Source organism: Nansenia antarctica (genome assembly GCF_963989245.1).
Source record: "Nansenia antarctica genome assembly, chromosome: 18".
In the NCBI taxonomy this organism is placed as follows: Eukaryota; Metazoa; Chordata; class Actinopteri; order Argentiniformes; family Microstomatidae; genus Nansenia; species Nansenia antarctica.
The window spans coordinates 16136663-16152680 of record NC_137691.1 but is presented as its reverse complement, the minus strand read 5'-3'; the positions used below and the strand labels follow the sequence as shown (position 1 = coordinate 16152680).

At 46.4% G+C, this 16018-nt stretch overlaps 1 long non-coding RNA gene across 1 annotated transcript; it reads left to right on the top strand.

The window, feature by feature from the left end:
- Positions 1 to 4447: 4447 nt before the first annotated feature.
- LOC308173686 lies at positions 4448 to 7322 on the top strand. The gene is made up of 3 exons (XR_013937907.1): positions 4448 to 4609; positions 5116 to 5188; positions 6935 to 7322. It is a non-coding gene; the product is annotated as an uncharacterized lncRNA (long non-coding RNA).
- The last annotated feature ends 8696 nt before the right edge of the window (positions 7323 to 16018 follow it).

Below are 16018 nucleotides of genomic sequence, written 5' to 3'. Positions count from 1 at the left end.
AGGGTGGCACCTTTAAAGCCTGTGACAATCCCACGTATGGAGTTGACCGCAGCAGTTGTGGCAGTTCGCATGGATAAACTGTGGAGGAAAGAGTTAAGACTGCAGCTGCAAGACTCTGTTTTCTGGTCAGACAGTACCGCTGTACTGAAATACATCAAGAACGAAACATCAAGGTTTCGCATCTTTGTAGCGAACAGAGTCACAGAGATTCTCAAGATGTCTGATGCATCACAGTGGAGGTACGTGAGTACTGCGCACAATCCTGCGGACCTTGCCTCCAGAGGCGTGAAGGCGGAGCTATTCCTCAAAAACGAAACATGGATATCTGGTCCTTCATTTCTCAGGCAAACAGAGGAAGCTTGGCCTGTCAACCCAGACAACTTGGGAGAACTTCCATCTGGAGACCCGGAGGTCAAGGGGTCAGCTGCCATTGTTTCTGTGGAACAAGAGGAGAATGATGCTGTGACGGGTTTGATCAACCGCAGCTCATCTTGGACACGTCTCACAAGAGTGATGGGATGGATCCTGAGGCTCAGAAACGTATTTTTGAATAACAGAAAGAGGAGAGAAGTCACGGCAAGTCTTGCTCAGTCTGCGTCAAATGCAACTCGACACAAAGATGTTCTCAACAAGGAGATGCATAATAAGCTCTGTCGTGGTTGTCTCTCGTTGGAAGAGATCAAAGAAGCTGAACTGGAGATAATCAAGTTATGTCAAAGGAGAAGGTTCTCTGAAGAGTTCTCTTGCCTCCAAAAGGGAGAGTGCGTGAAAGGAAACAGTCACATTTACAAGCTCAACCCAATACTGGAAGATGGTGTGTTGAGAGTCGGAGGACGACTTAGTAAGGCTGCCATGCCCGAAGAGTCTAAACATCCAGCCATAATTGCTAAAGATCTCCATATCTCAGACCTCATCCTACGACAGATTCATCAAGAGGTTGGCCATGGTGGTAGGAACCACATGTTGTCAAGGCTGCGCCAGCGCTACTGGATTCCTGCTGCCAGTGTTGCCATAAGGAAGATCATATCCAAGTGTGTAGTCTGTCGTCGGTTACATGGAGCTGCAGGTCAACAGCAAATGGCAGACTTGCCTGGTGACAGAGTTTCAGCAGAAGAACCTCCCTTCAGTTATGTCGGAGTAGACTATTTTGGTCCCTTTGACATCAAGCGTGGTAGGAGTCTCGTGAAAAGATATGGAGTGATCTTCACATGTTTGACAATGAGAGCAGTACACCTTGAAGTCGCCTCATCTCTGGACACAGATTCATTTATTAACGCCTTGCGGCGCTTCATTGTGAGAAGAAGACAGATCAAAGAGCTACGCTCCGACAATGGCACCAACTTCATCGGTGCAGAGCGTGAGCTGAAACGAGCAATTGAAGGATGGAACCTGGAACAAATCAATGATGTGCTCTCGTTGAAGGGAATCAAGTGGACCTTTAACCCTCCTACCGGATCACATCACGGCGGAGCATGGGAGAGATTAATTCGTTCCATTAGAAAGATTCTTAATTCCACTTTGAGGACACAAAGTCTGGATGAGGAGGGACTCCATACAGTACTCTGCGAAGTGGAATCAATTCTCAATAGTAGACCCCTCACCAAGGAATCCACAGATCCAAATGATTTGGAAGTATTAACACCCAATCACCTTCTGCTTCTCAAAGCCAAACCCTGCTTACCACCTGGTCTGTTTCACAAGGAGGACAGCTATGCACGCCGGAGATGGAAGCAAGTCCAATACATGTCTGATCTGTTTTGGAAAAGGTGGATTAGGGAGTACTTGCCACAATTACAGGAACGACAGAAATGGACAAAGGCCAAGCGGAATTTCATCCCCGGGGACATAGTGCTCATAGTGGATGATTCTGCACCTCGGAATTCCTGGATCATTGGGAGGATCACCGAAACAATTCCAGATAGAAGAGGACTTGTGCGACAAGTCCGGATTAAGACCCGGACCAGCTGTCTCTGCAGGCCTGTGACCAAGATTTGCCTTCTTCAGGAGTCGACGGAGCTGTGAAGGCTAATCTTTTGACATGACTTGGTTCACTCCTAAAGGATAAGTGCTAGTAACCTCTGTCCTAGACTTGACTTGACTCGACTCAAGAAGATCGGATCAAGATCTACAATGGACTAACGGACTATGAACTCCTTGCGCAAAAGAAATTGCAAAGAAAATTGTAATGTATTGTTAATTATTTATGTGTAGTAATTGTAATAATTAGGGGCCGGAATGTAGGCGCCAGGTATGGGTTGTACTGTTGTCTGTTGTTTGTTGTTCGCTGTTGGATTGTGGGTCACGTGCAGGGATTCGAGTCACGTGGTGTTGGTGGTGCGTCAGTGGTAGTATTGAAATCAGCTGTTCACCTGTCGGAATTGTGTGAATGGCAGGAGAGGGGGTGAGTTGGGAAGTCCTACTTTTGCTGACCGCTTCAACAAGTCACTGTTGGAATATCTTGGGACGCTGTTTTTAATGTTTTGTGATACCGTTTCACCCTTTGTTTTTATATACAATAAAATATACCAAACTTACTTTTCGGGAACAGTGATTCATTGACAGCCAGCGCGTCGGGCAGGTTGTTTTCCCCTACTTAGCCTCTCGGCGACAAACTTTGTTTTTAATAGTCGCCCAACAATCATCATCATCATCACCATCATCACCATCATCATCACCATCATCATCATCACCATCATCATCACCATCATCATCACCATCATCATCACCATCACCATCACTATCATCATCATCATCATCATCATCATCATCACCATCATCATCATCATCACCATCATCATCATCACCATCATCATCCTCATCATCACCATCATCACCATCATCATCACCATATTTTTGGATAATAATTAATATGGACAATAATCTAATTTGCCATATGGGGCCTGTATACAATTACATGTTTAAATAACTCCAAGCCTTATGTTTGTAACTTCAAAATACAGTCATTACTCCCAGCATGTAGGTTACCTCCTCTTTCTGTAGATGAAGGGAGATTCTTATAGAAACATGAACATCATTCTGATTTTCATGATTGTAATAGGCTAATATTCATTGTATTATTTATATTCATAATAATGTTGTCAAAACATCCACGAACGCCTTATATCAAAACAAAGCAAACATAGCCTATTTCACCCAGAGTTAAGCATAGGTTGACTTTCCAGACACCATATTTTGTTGTTCTAAACACAGAACAAAACGAAATGAAAAGCATGATAGAAATACAAATGAACTCCCCGACTGAGATTCACGCATTGAATCGTATATAGTTGTAAATACATGTATATCTATCAACGGCATGGCCTATAAATCAATGCATGTTTCGTAGGCTATTTGATTTATTTTGTTCAAGTGCAAATGTCGCCTAAGGGGTTACAGTCATTTAGCAGACGATTTGTCCAGGACCATTGTAACCCATTTGCGACCCATAAGCTTGATATTGTGCATCTATGTAGGCCGATATCTTTCCATATTTTAATTTGAGTCCCAGGGGGTCCGGGTCATTGAGGGATTGGAGCTAGCCTATCAATTAGTTCACATATGTAGGTATTATTTCTCTAAAGAATAGGGAATTACTCAGGGTCTTATAGCCTATATTATGCGACTTATTTACCGCTGGTAAACTCTGCTGACGTTAATGCGGGGGTAGTGGTGGTGTAGTGGTCTAGTGGTAGTGAGTTGGACTTGTGATCGGAAGGTTGTGAGTTCAAATCCCGCCTGAAACCACACCACTACTAGTGTGCCCTTGAGTAAGGCACTTAGCCTTCAGTTACTCCAGGGGGAGTGTCCCTGTAATTCGTAATTGTAAATCGCTTTGGATTAAAACGTCTGCTAAATGGCAAAGTTAAAATTAAAATTAAATTAATGCTAGCCCAGCTATGACCTATCAGGACTATAGCTCTAACTCCTAGCGTCAGTTAGTAACTATGTACGCAATGTTTAAGGCATTTCTGCTTTAATGGGATAGAGGCAGTAGATATTGACAGGAAAGATGGGTGAGAGAGAGCAGGGATGACAGGCTCGTTCTGTCCGCGGCTGGATTCGAACCGGCGACCTTGAGATGACATGGCTGACAACACACAATAACGTAGCTTTAAGAAGACAGTTTCACGGTCAATAAATATAAAAACGTAGCTTCTCGGGTGCTGGGTGGTGATCTAGCTTTATTGTTATGGATCAACGGTCCAGATCAAGGTTCTGACGTACAGGTCGCACTCGATCTCCCAGTGCGACTGCGACCTTAATAGGCCAGAACCACTAGTGTCCCCCGACGTAACCACTAGACCACGGAGAAGCTAACGGAATTATAACGACTTTTAGGATATTTAAACCTTTCGAACGTTACATCATTTCGAACGTTCAAACCTTTCGAACGTTCAAACCTTTCAAATCACGCGAGAGTTGCAGTCATGTGACGAGACTGCTGCTGTTCTTCCTGCTGCCAGTTAGCTTGGCTCATCGTAGCGCATACTAAATGAACAGACATTAAAACATTAACTCAACTAAGAACACATTAAGCAACACGCCAACATGCTGTCTCGTTTATTAAAGGAGCACCAGGTGAAACAGAACGAGCGAAAAGAACTGCAAGGTCGGTGAGAGGAGAGAAACTCAGGTTCTGTGTGCTAGCAGCTAGCCAGATATGCTAAAAACAAACCGGCTGTCAAACTGTCTGATTATCCTCCATGTTTCTGCCTGAAGGTGTCGCCGTGTTTATGGTTTAGGGTTGGCATACATGTAGCAAACATGATGTGTTTAATATTGTTCGTTGGCATGATACTGCTCCATGGGGTTGTGTTGGGGCTACTGAGCTTTGACATGTTGTGTCTTGGGGTGTGTTCGTAAACACGCTGTGGAAATCTGATCAGCACTCGTGTGATGCCTCTTGTCCAATCGAATTACTTGGTCCCTTTATGAGCGAATTTACGAATGCACCCTTGTTTTGAAATGGCAGCAACGTGTGTGTACAATATATGACTCCATGATACAAAGTGTTTAACTTCCATGCACTGTGTGTGTGTGTGTGTGTGTGTGTGTGTGTGTGTGTGTGTGTGTGTCTGTGTGTCTGTGTGTTGTGCTTTGATTCGCCCTGCACAGAGAGACGCAGACGTGAGGCAATAACAGCTGCCACCTGTCTGACAGAAGCTCTGGTGGACCACCTCAATGTTGGGTACGTGTGGCAGGACGACAGGGGGACCAGGGTGTTGCTGCTGTTGTTGTTCAGTCCTCCCAACCCTACTACTTATGCAGCTGTTCAACACAGATCAGATTGTCTAATCTGGACTCAGTCTTATACAATTAGTTCAAACTAGAACATGTTACCGAATAGTACACATTATACAACAGTTAGTTCCGACCAAGTCATTTGATTGGACAAGAGGCATTCCATGAGTTACGATATACAGTATAACAGCACTGGGACTTTTAACTATATGTATCACTCCGCTGCACAGATGTTCTACTAAATGACCGCTAATTAGACTACATTGTTTGTGTTCAGGTTACTAGGCAACAGTCCATTTGAAGTTCAGTTGCGGCCTCGTACCTACGACCGAATCACAGCCGTGCTGATATTCAGTATAACACACTCCCTCTCGTGTGATATTGCTTAAATGTACACTGGCAATACTAGCCTATATATTATATTTAATCCTTAGTAGTAGTAGTAGTAGTAGTAAGTAGTAGTAAATCAGCTTAAGGAAGACGAGTGGACTCGACTGCTATTGTTTTGTTATGCCGTTACAACGCTACGTATAGTGTTTTCCCCTTATGGAACGAGGATACCTGGTGGCTGGCAACCTTTGCCATTGAGATGTAGAATTCCACTCTGACAGACATTACACTTTCATTGCTGTCATAAGGTCACCGTCCGAGACAAGGTTACTATTATTATTATTATTATTATTATTATTATTATTATTTAGGCTACTCTATATACTCACAGTGAAGCCTTCAGAGGCCTGGAGTGGTCAAGTGGTCTAGCAGTGGTCTGTCAGCATGGATTTAAATCTGGCCCATACTGTCATACCCTCACCCTCACGTATTCTGCGGCCGCACTCTGCGTATGCTGCGGCGTACTTAGATGACATTGATGGACAAAACCACTGCGATCACCGCCGCCCCGTGGCCCAGGACCCGGAAGGACGTGAGGCGGTTCCTGGGACTGGCCAGCTACTACCGGCAGTTTGTGCCGGGGTTCTCGGAGCTGGCCAGCCCCTTTACCAACCTCACCCGGAAGGGGGCCCCGGATCCGGTCCAATGGACTGAGCTGTGCCAAGTAGCGTTCGATGGGATTAAGAACGCCCTCTGTGGGGAGACAGTCTTGTATGCTCCTAACTTTAACATTCATTTTTCTCTGCAGACAGACGCGTCGGATAGAGGGCTGGGGGCGGTGCTGACCCAGCAGGTGGAGGGAGCCGACCGTCCGGTGCTGTACCTGAGCCGAAAGCTGTCGGAGCGGGAGGGCAGGTACAGCACGGTGGAGAAGGAGTGTCTGGTCATTCGGTGGACGGTCGGCGCCCTCCGGTACTACCTGCTGGGGCGCTCGTTCACCCTCTACTCCGACCATGCTCCCCTACAGTGGCTCCACCGCATGAAGGATACCAACACGTGGATCACCCGGTGGTACCTCGCGTTGCAACCCTTCAACTTCACGGTGGTTCATAGGCTGGGGGCGCAGATGGTCGTGGCCGACTTCCTCTCCCGTGATGGGGGGGGGGGGAGTAGGCTATCGGCCGGTGGTGTCCCCGGCCTCGAACTGGCGGTGGGGGTGTGTGGGGAGCATGGCGCGTTCTGGCCTGCAGAGGGAGCCAGACTGCCGTTGGGGGGGGAATAATGGGCTGATTACGGACAGGTGTCAGTGATCAGACTCGTTATCCCACTGGTCTATTTAACCTGTGTGTGTTTGTTCCCTCAGGAGATGAGAAGGGCAGGAAGTACCTGCCGCACGGAGACGCACTGGGAGAGAGAGAGAGAGAGAGAGAGAGAGCCGCGGCGAGGACGCACGAGATCCCGAAAGGGGGTGAGGTGCGGGGAGCCGGGCAGACGGAGCGGGTCCCGAAAGGGAGAGCAGCGGAGAGAGAGCGAGGGCTCTGCCGGGGAGCGAACGGGTCCCGAGGGGGGGCGTGTCGCCGAGAGTCGGCCAGCGGACCAAGTCCCGAAAGGGGACGCAGCGGGCGTGACGGCAGTGACGGCCGCACGCTGGACTTATTCTTTATTATTTATTATTTTGAACAACGGGCTCAGAACGTCAGTGACGTTGCTGAGCCGTGCTGTAGACAATAAATACCTATTCTGCAACTGTTCCTCTGTGTCGACCTCCCTCTGTGCCTAGAGACTCTTACAAGTTCATAACTGGCAATCAGCATTTCATCAGGTGAACATTTGTTTTCATGATGACATTTTACATGTCCACCTTAATCATTCAACACTCTTTTCTAGAGTGACCTTTGCACAATAAGTGGAGTTGTCTAAATACATATAATCACAATCTTTGCAAGTAGGCTAATCATTGTGCATAAATGCAGGTATTTATGAAGTGCAGGTCCATCACAAGTGTTGGGAAGTGCAATGGTGCCTCTATTCCCACTCTACCTCTATCTGAATTCATTTATTAAATTCAAAGACTCTTTTTTGACACAGCAATTATCAGGCTGAGTTTCCACAAAGGATTGCACTGAGTGCTTTCTGCACATAGCAATTTGCTCGTCCTTTGTCTTCACATGAAGTGATCTTGCACTGTACTGTATTGTTGTCTCTGTGTCCTGTGTGGTATGTCATGTGTCATGTTGTATTTATGATGGATTGAGTGTGTTTTGAATACCTGGCTGCAACCAAATTTCTCCTAGTGGGATAATAACATTTGACTTTGGCAGAGCGTGAGCTGAAACGAGCAATTGAAGGATGGAACCTGGAACAAATCAATGATGTGCTCTCGTTGAAGGGAATCAAGTGGACCTTTAACCCTCCTACCGGATCACATCACGGCGGAGCATGGGAGAGATTAATTCGTTCCATTAGAAAGATTCTTAATTCCACTTTGAGGACACAAAGTCTGGATGAGGAGGGACTCCATACAGTACTCTGCGAAGTGGAATCAATTCTCAATAGTAGACCCCTCACCAAGGAATCCACAGATCCAAATGATTTGGAAGCATTAACACCCAATCACCTTCTGCTTCTCAAAGCCAAACCCTGCTTACCACCTGGTCTGTTTCACAAGGAGGACAGCTATGCATGCCGGAGATGGAAGCAAGTCCAATACATGTCTGATCTGTTTTGGAAAAGGTGGATTAGGGAGTACTTGCCACAATTACAGGAACGACAGAAATGGACAAAGGCCAAGCGGAATTTCATCCCCGGGGACATAGTGCTCATAGTGGATGATTCTGCACCTCGGAATTCCTGGATCATTGGGAGGATCACCGAAACAATTCCAGATAGAAGAGGACTTGTGCGACAAGTCCGGATTAAGACCCGGACCAGCTGTCTCTGCAGGCCTGTGACCAAGATTTGCCTTCTTCAGGAGTCGGCGGAGCTGTGAAGGCTAATCTTTTGACATGACTTGGTTCACTCCTAAAGGATAAGTGCTAGTAACCTCTGTCCTAGACTTGACTTGACTCGACTCAAGAAGGTCGGATCAAGATCTACAATGGACTAACGGACTATGAACTCCTTGCGCAAAAGAAATTGCAAAGAAAATTGTAATGTATTGTTAATTATTTATGTGTAGTAATTGTAATAATTAGGGGCCGGAATGTAGGCGCCAGGTATGGGTTGTACTGTTGTCTGTTGTTTGTTGTTCGCTGTTGGATTGTGGGTCACGTGCAGGGATTCGAGTCACGTGGTGTTGGTGGTGCGTCAGTGGTAGTATTGAAATCAGCTGTTCCCCTGTCGGAATTGTGTGAATGGCAGGAGAGGGGGTGAGTTGGGAAGTCCTACTTTTGCTGACCGCTTCAACAAGTCACTGTTGGAATATCTTGGAACGCTGTTTTTAATGTTTTGTGATACCGTTTCACCCTTTGTTTTTATATACAATAAATATACCAAACTTACTTTTCGGGAACAGTGATTCATTGACAGCCAGCGCGTCGGGCAGGTATTTTTCCCCTACTTAGCCTCTCGGCGACAAACTTTGTTTTTAATAGTCGCCCAACATTGTCAGCAAAAACTGAGAAAAACCTGGACGGATTGGAGCCACAGAAGGACCCGACAAGCCACACGCGGACGCGGAGTGGATTATTGAATTATTGAATGATTGATCCCACACACACGGGACCCAGGGCTCACCGCTTGAGAGCGCATCAGCCGGACAACATTGCATTGTGACCAGCGGTATGTAACCTGTTTCGTTCTGCTGTTAAATTGATTTGTTTGAACGGGTTACTGCTGAGTGGAAACTGGCGTTGTCGTGTCGGTGTGTTGATTGTCGCTGTGTGGGTTTATGCGGTGTCTGGACCGCCGTTTGATGCCCTTTGGGCCCGGTTGTGTGTGGATTTGACTCTGCGCTGAATATGCGTTGCTTTTTTATATGATTGCTGTGGCTGTTGATGTGGCTGGCTTCGCATTGGATTCTCATTGCGATCATTTTTTTGCGCATTCAAAATGAGTGAAATAAAGGCTGGTTCAACTGTTGGCAAACTTGAAAAGGAGAAACGGAAAATAATTATCACTGAGAAGGCCCTGGCAAATAAAATCGAGTCAATCCAGAAGGAGCGTAAAAGGAAAGTGTACCAAATACAAGCTCTGATAGTCTCTCAAAGAGCTTATGAAAGATGATGAAAATGTTTCAGGGGTTAAAGCACAATTTGATGATTTGATACAATTATCTGAAAATACCATTGCATTGCATGACTCTCTGATGCCCTTAATCCCAACTGATGAACAAAAACCCCAAAATGACTGGTTCTCCAAAATCAATAAACACAATGAAGGATTTATTGAGGATGTTAGAGCCTGGTTCTCAGTAATCAGAAGACCTCCAAGCAAACCTCCGTCAGAGACTAATACGGAAAGGCCCCAGCATGAGGAGGCTTCAGATGAGAAAAATGGAGCACAGGAGGATGTTGAAAATGGAGAAAAGCCTCAGTTTCATAAAATTCTTCAACATGACACCCAGGATGAAATTGCACCATGGGACAGCGTATCAAATCAAAGCAGCAGGAACCACCGTTCAAGATCTAATGTTTCCTCAACTGCATCTGCACGTCTCAGAGCAGAGGCTGAAGTAGCTGCTTTACTTGCTCGGCAAAAGTTGCTCAAGGAAAAGCACGTCCTTGAAGAACAGGAGGAGCAAATAAGAAAACGAAGGCACGTCCTTGAAGAACAGGAGGAGCAAATAAGAAAACGAAAGGAACAACTTCATCTTGAAGCAGACATAGCCGCATCCGTGGCAAAGGTGAATGTTTTAAGAGCCTCTAGGTCAAGCGTGCGGAGCACTGTTTCTCGGAAATTGGATGGCATGGAATCTTACTTTGAAAAGGGCCTCAACATTAATGCAGATACTTTTACGCCACATAAAGATGGAAAGGATGGAAGAGGACAACCTGGAAATATAAATCAACACCTTGGAGGCTCAAGCCCAAAGCAAAGGCAATCTGATGGAGCCAAATATCTCCACCAGGGCCCTTCAGCGCTCAGAAAGACACGGAGCACGGTCTCAAAGGCTGAAGCTCCTCCATTGTCTCCTCACAGAGATGTACAACCCTTTTCCCGGAACAGCAGCAGTGAACAGAACAACATTATGTCTATAATGGAAAAACAAAACGAAATAACTTCAATGTTGGTGCATCAACAATGTCTTGCTTCACTGCCTAAAAGAGACATCCAAGTATTCGATGGCGACCCTCTGCAATACCATGTTTTTATGCAGTCATTTGAACAGACCATAGAAGGGAGGACCGACAATGCTGTTGATTGCCTGTATTATCTGGAGCAATACACCAGGGGGCAGCCAAAACAGCTAGTCAGAAGCTGCCAACACATGACTGATGGCACTGGATACACTATAGCAAAGGCTTTACTCCATGAACATTTTGGAAATAATCATGTTATAGCATCCGCCTACATGGACAAAATATTTTCATGGCCATCAATTAAGTCGGAGGATGGGAAGGCTTTACAATCATACAGCCTGTTCTTGCGTGGATGTTGCAATGCCATGAAGGATGTGTATAATCTATGTGACTTGAACACACCTGCGAATATGCTCACTGTGATCAAGAAGTTGCCCTACAAATTGAGGGACAAGTGGCGAACAGTGGCATGTGACATCCAGGAAAAGCATCGCCGAAGAGCTATGTTCACTGATATTGTGACTTTTATCGACCGTCAAGCGAAGATTGCTACAGACCCTGTATTCGGAGACATACAAGATGCTCCAACCATGGTAGCAATCAAAGAAAGTGGCAGAACAAAACCTATGCCTCGCTCAAAGGATAGAGGAAGTAGTTTTGCTACGACTGTTACGACAGTTGAAAGAGAGGCTCAACCAGAAAACAAGGTTAAGGATGGTCCTGAGAAGGCTTGCCTTTACTGCAACAAGGGCAGACACACGCTGGAGTCGTGCACTCTATTGGAGAGGAAAGTTCATAGTGAGAAGATGGAGTTCCTGAAAAGGAATGGAGTCTGCTTTGGCTGCTTGTGCACTAGACACATCAGCAAAGAGTGCAGGAATCGTCTCTCTTGCAAAACATGTGGTTCAAGACACCCTAGCATACTTCACATCCACTATACGGAGAATGGAGCAGAGGCAGAGAAAAGCAGGAGCAACTCGGACAGAGCAGTGGACAGTGCTTTAGTTGAAGTCCAAACCAGTGGTCTCACTGGGGCCGGTGACCAAAACTGTAAGCTTGCCATTGTACCAGTGAAAGTAAAATCAAGCAAAGGTCAAAGGGCAGTGGAAACCTACGCCTTTCTAGGCCCAGGAAGTTCGGCGTCCTTCTGCACAATGGGTCTGATGGATAAACTGGATCTCTCTGGGAGAAAAACAAGGATTCTTTTGCGCACCATGGGCCAAGAGAAGGTGGTTGACAGTTGCATTGCATCTGACTTGGAAGTCGCTGGATTGGACAGTGACTGGTACTGTGAAATGCCAAAAATCTTTGCACAACATAAGATGCCGGTTAATAGAAGCAACATCCCACGGCAGCAAGACCTAGAAAAATGGCCTCATCTGAAACATGTCTACCTGCCACAGATAGACGCAGACGTGGAGATTTTGATAGGCATGAATGTTCCTAGAGCCTTGGAACCCCTGGAAGTCATCCGGAGTGAGGATGGAGGGCCTTATGCAGTCAAGACGATGCTTGGATGGACTGTAAACGGACCACTTGGGGGAGATGGCAGTGATAGTCCCGTGACGCAGTCTGTAGTTACCATCAATAGAATCTCTGCTGTCACACTTGACGAGCTCTGGAACCAACAGTTCAAGACAGACTTCCCTGAAAACAGTCAGGATGAACTGCTAGGGCTGTCAAGGGAGGATCGTAAGTTTCTGGAAATGGCCAACGAAACTGTGGAACTTGTTGATGGCCATTATAGCGTGGCCTTGCCTTTAAAGAACACAATTATCAGCATTCCCAACAACCGTAAAATTGTAGAGCAACGCACCATCAACCTGAAGAGGAGGTTTAGCAGGGACACATCATTCCACAAGGACTACGCTGCCTTCATGAACGACCTGATATCCAGTGGATATGCAGAGAGGGTGCCAACCACAGATCTGGAGCGCAGTGACGGCAAGGTTTGGTATATCCCTCATCACGGGGTATACCATCCCAAGAAAAAAAAGATCTGTGTCGTCTTCGATTGTGGAGCATCATTTCAAGGTGCATCGCTCAATGCACATCTCCTGCAAGGACCTGACCTTACAAGCACATTGATTGGAGTGTTGACCAGATTCAGGAAGGAGCCCATTGTTCTGATGTCCGACATTGAGGCTATGTTTCATCAAGTTCGAGTGCCGGAGGCAGATGCAGACCTGCTCCGATTTCTCTGGTGGCCAAATGGGGACATCCGTCAATGTATGGTGGAATACAGGATGGTTGTCCATTTGTTTGGGGCTACATCATCCCCAAGCTGCGCTAATTTTGCTCTCCGGAAGTGCGCCGAAGATAACAAACAGCTCTTCAGCCAACAGGTGTTTGAGACCATCCTGCATAGTTTTTATGTTGACGACTGTCTCGCTTCTGTAGCCTCAGAACAGGAAGCCATATCCCTCCATCAGGACTTGGGGACCATCTGTGCCAAGGGAGGCTTTCATTTAACAAAATGGATAAGCAACAGTCGCCGTGTGCTGGCAGCAATACCGGAGGATGAAAGAGCAAAGGAGGTTAAAGACCTGGATCTGGACCACGATATCCTACCGGTTGAGAGAGCACTGGGGGTGCGTTGGTGTATCCAGTCTGATACCTTTAGGTTCAGTGTAACCTTTCAGGACAGACCATTGACCCGTAGAGGAATCCTTTCTACCGTCAGCTCTTTCTATGACCCTCTGGGAATTGTGGCCCCTGTGGTTTTCACAGCTAAAAAGATCCTTCAAGACCTGTGCCGGAAAGGGCTAGGATGGGACGACGTCATACCAGCGTCTGTTGTGCAGGAGTGGGTTGACTGGGTCAAATAACTACATCTTTTGGAGGGCTTCAGCATCAGATGATGTTTAAAACCCCCTAACTTTGGAGAAGTAACCAGCGCCCAGCTGCATCATTTTGCTGACGCAAGTGAGGAGGGATATGGTACTGTCACTTATCTGTTGTTGCACAATGACCATTCTCAGACACACAGCGCCTTCATAATGGGAAAATCCAGGGTGGCACCTTTAAAGCCTGTGACAATCCCACGTATGGAGTTGACCGCAGCAGTTGTGGCAGTTCGCATGGATAAACTGTGGAGGAAAGAGTTAAGACTGCAGCTGCAAGACTCTGTTTTCTGGTCAGACAGTACCGCTGTACTGAAATACATCAAGAACGAAACATCAAGGTTTCGCATCTTTGTAGCGAACAGAGTCACAGAGATTCTCAAGATGTCTGATGCATCACAGTGGAGGTACGTGAGTACTGCGCACAATCCTGCGGACCTTGCCTCCAGAGGCGTGAAGGCGGAGCTATTCCTCAAAATCGAAACATGGATATCTGGTCCTTCATTTCTCAGGCAAACAGAGGAAGCTTGGCCTGTCAACCCAGACAACTTGGGAGAACTTCCATCTGGAGACCCGGAGGTCAAGGGGTCAGCTGCCATTGTTTCTGTGGAACAAGAGGAGAATGATGCTGTGACGGGTTTGATCAACCGCAGCTCATCTTGGACACGTCTCACAAGAGTGATGGGACGGATCCTGAGGCTCAGAAACGTATTTTTGAATAACAGAAAGAGGAGAGAAGTCACGGCAAGTCTTGCTCAGTCTGCGTCAAATGCAACTCGACACAAAGATGTTCTCAACAAGGAGATGCATAATAAGCTCTGTCGTGGTTGTCTCTCGTTGGAAGAGATCAAAGAAGCTGAACTGGAGATAATCAAGTTATGTCAAAGGAGAAGGTTCTCTGAAGAGTTCTCTTGCCTCCAAAAGGGAGAGTGCGTGAAAGGAAACAGTCACATTTACAAGCTCAACCCAATACTGGAAGATGGTGTGTTGAGAGTCGGAGGACGACTTAGTAAGGCTGCCATGCCCGAAGAGTCTAAACATCCAGCCATAATTGCTAAAGATCTCCATATCTCAGACCTCGTCCTACGACAGATTCATCAAGAGGTTGGCCATGGTGGTAGGAACCACATGTTGTCAAGGCTGCGCCAGCGCTACTGGATTCCTGCTGCCAGTGTTGCCATAAGGAAGATCATATCCAAGTGTGTAGTCTGTCGTCGGTTACATGGAGCTGCAGGTCAACAGCAAATGGCAGACTTGCCTGGTGACAGAGTTTCAGCAGAAGAACCTCCCTTCAGTTATGTCGGAGTAGACTATTTTGGTCCCTTTGACATCAAGCGTGGTAGGAGTCTCGTGAAAAGATATGGAGTGATCTTCACATGTTTGACAATGAGAGCAGTACACCTTGAAGTCGCCTCATCTCTGGACACAGATTCATTTATTAACGCCTTGCGGCGCTTCATTGTGAGAAGAAGACAGATCAAAGAGCTACGCTCCGACAATGGCACCAACTTCATCGGTGCAGAGCGTGAGCTGAAACGAGCAATTGAAGGATGGAACCTGGAACAAATCAATGATGTGCTCTCGTTGAAGGGAATCAAGTGGACCTTTAACCCTCCTACCGGATCACATCACGGCGGAGCATGGGAGAGATTAATTCGTTCCATTAGAAAGATTCTTAATTCCACTTTGAGGACACAAAGTCTGGATGAGGAGGGACTCCATACAGTACTCTGCGAAGTGGAATCAATTCTCAATAGTAGACCCCTCACCAAGGAATCCACAGATCCAAATGATTTGGAAGCATTAACACCCAATCACCTTCTGCTTCTCAAAGCCAAACCCTGCTTACCACCTGGTCTGTTTCACAAGGAGGACAGCTATGCACGCCGGAGATGGAAGCAAGTCCAATACATGTCTGATCTGTTTTGGAAAAGGTGGATTAGGGAGTACTTGCCACAATTACAGGAACGACAGAAATGGACAAAGGCCAAGCGGAATTTCATCCCCGGGGACATAGTGCTCATAGTGGATGATTCTGCACCTCGGAATTCCTGGATCATTGGGAGGATCACCGAAACAATTCCAGATAGAAGAGGACTTGTGCGACAAGTCCGGATTAAGACCCGGACCAGCTGTCTCTGCAGGCCTGTGACCAAGATTTGCCTTCTTCAGGAGTCGACGGAGCTGTGAAGGCTAATCTTTTGACATGACTTGGTTCACTCCTAAAGGATAAGTGCTAGTAACCTCTGTCCTAGACTTGACTTGACTCGACTCAAGAAGATCGGATCAAGATCTACAATGGACTAACGGACTATGAACTCCTTGCGCAAAAGAAATTGCAAAGAAAATTGTAATGTATTGTTA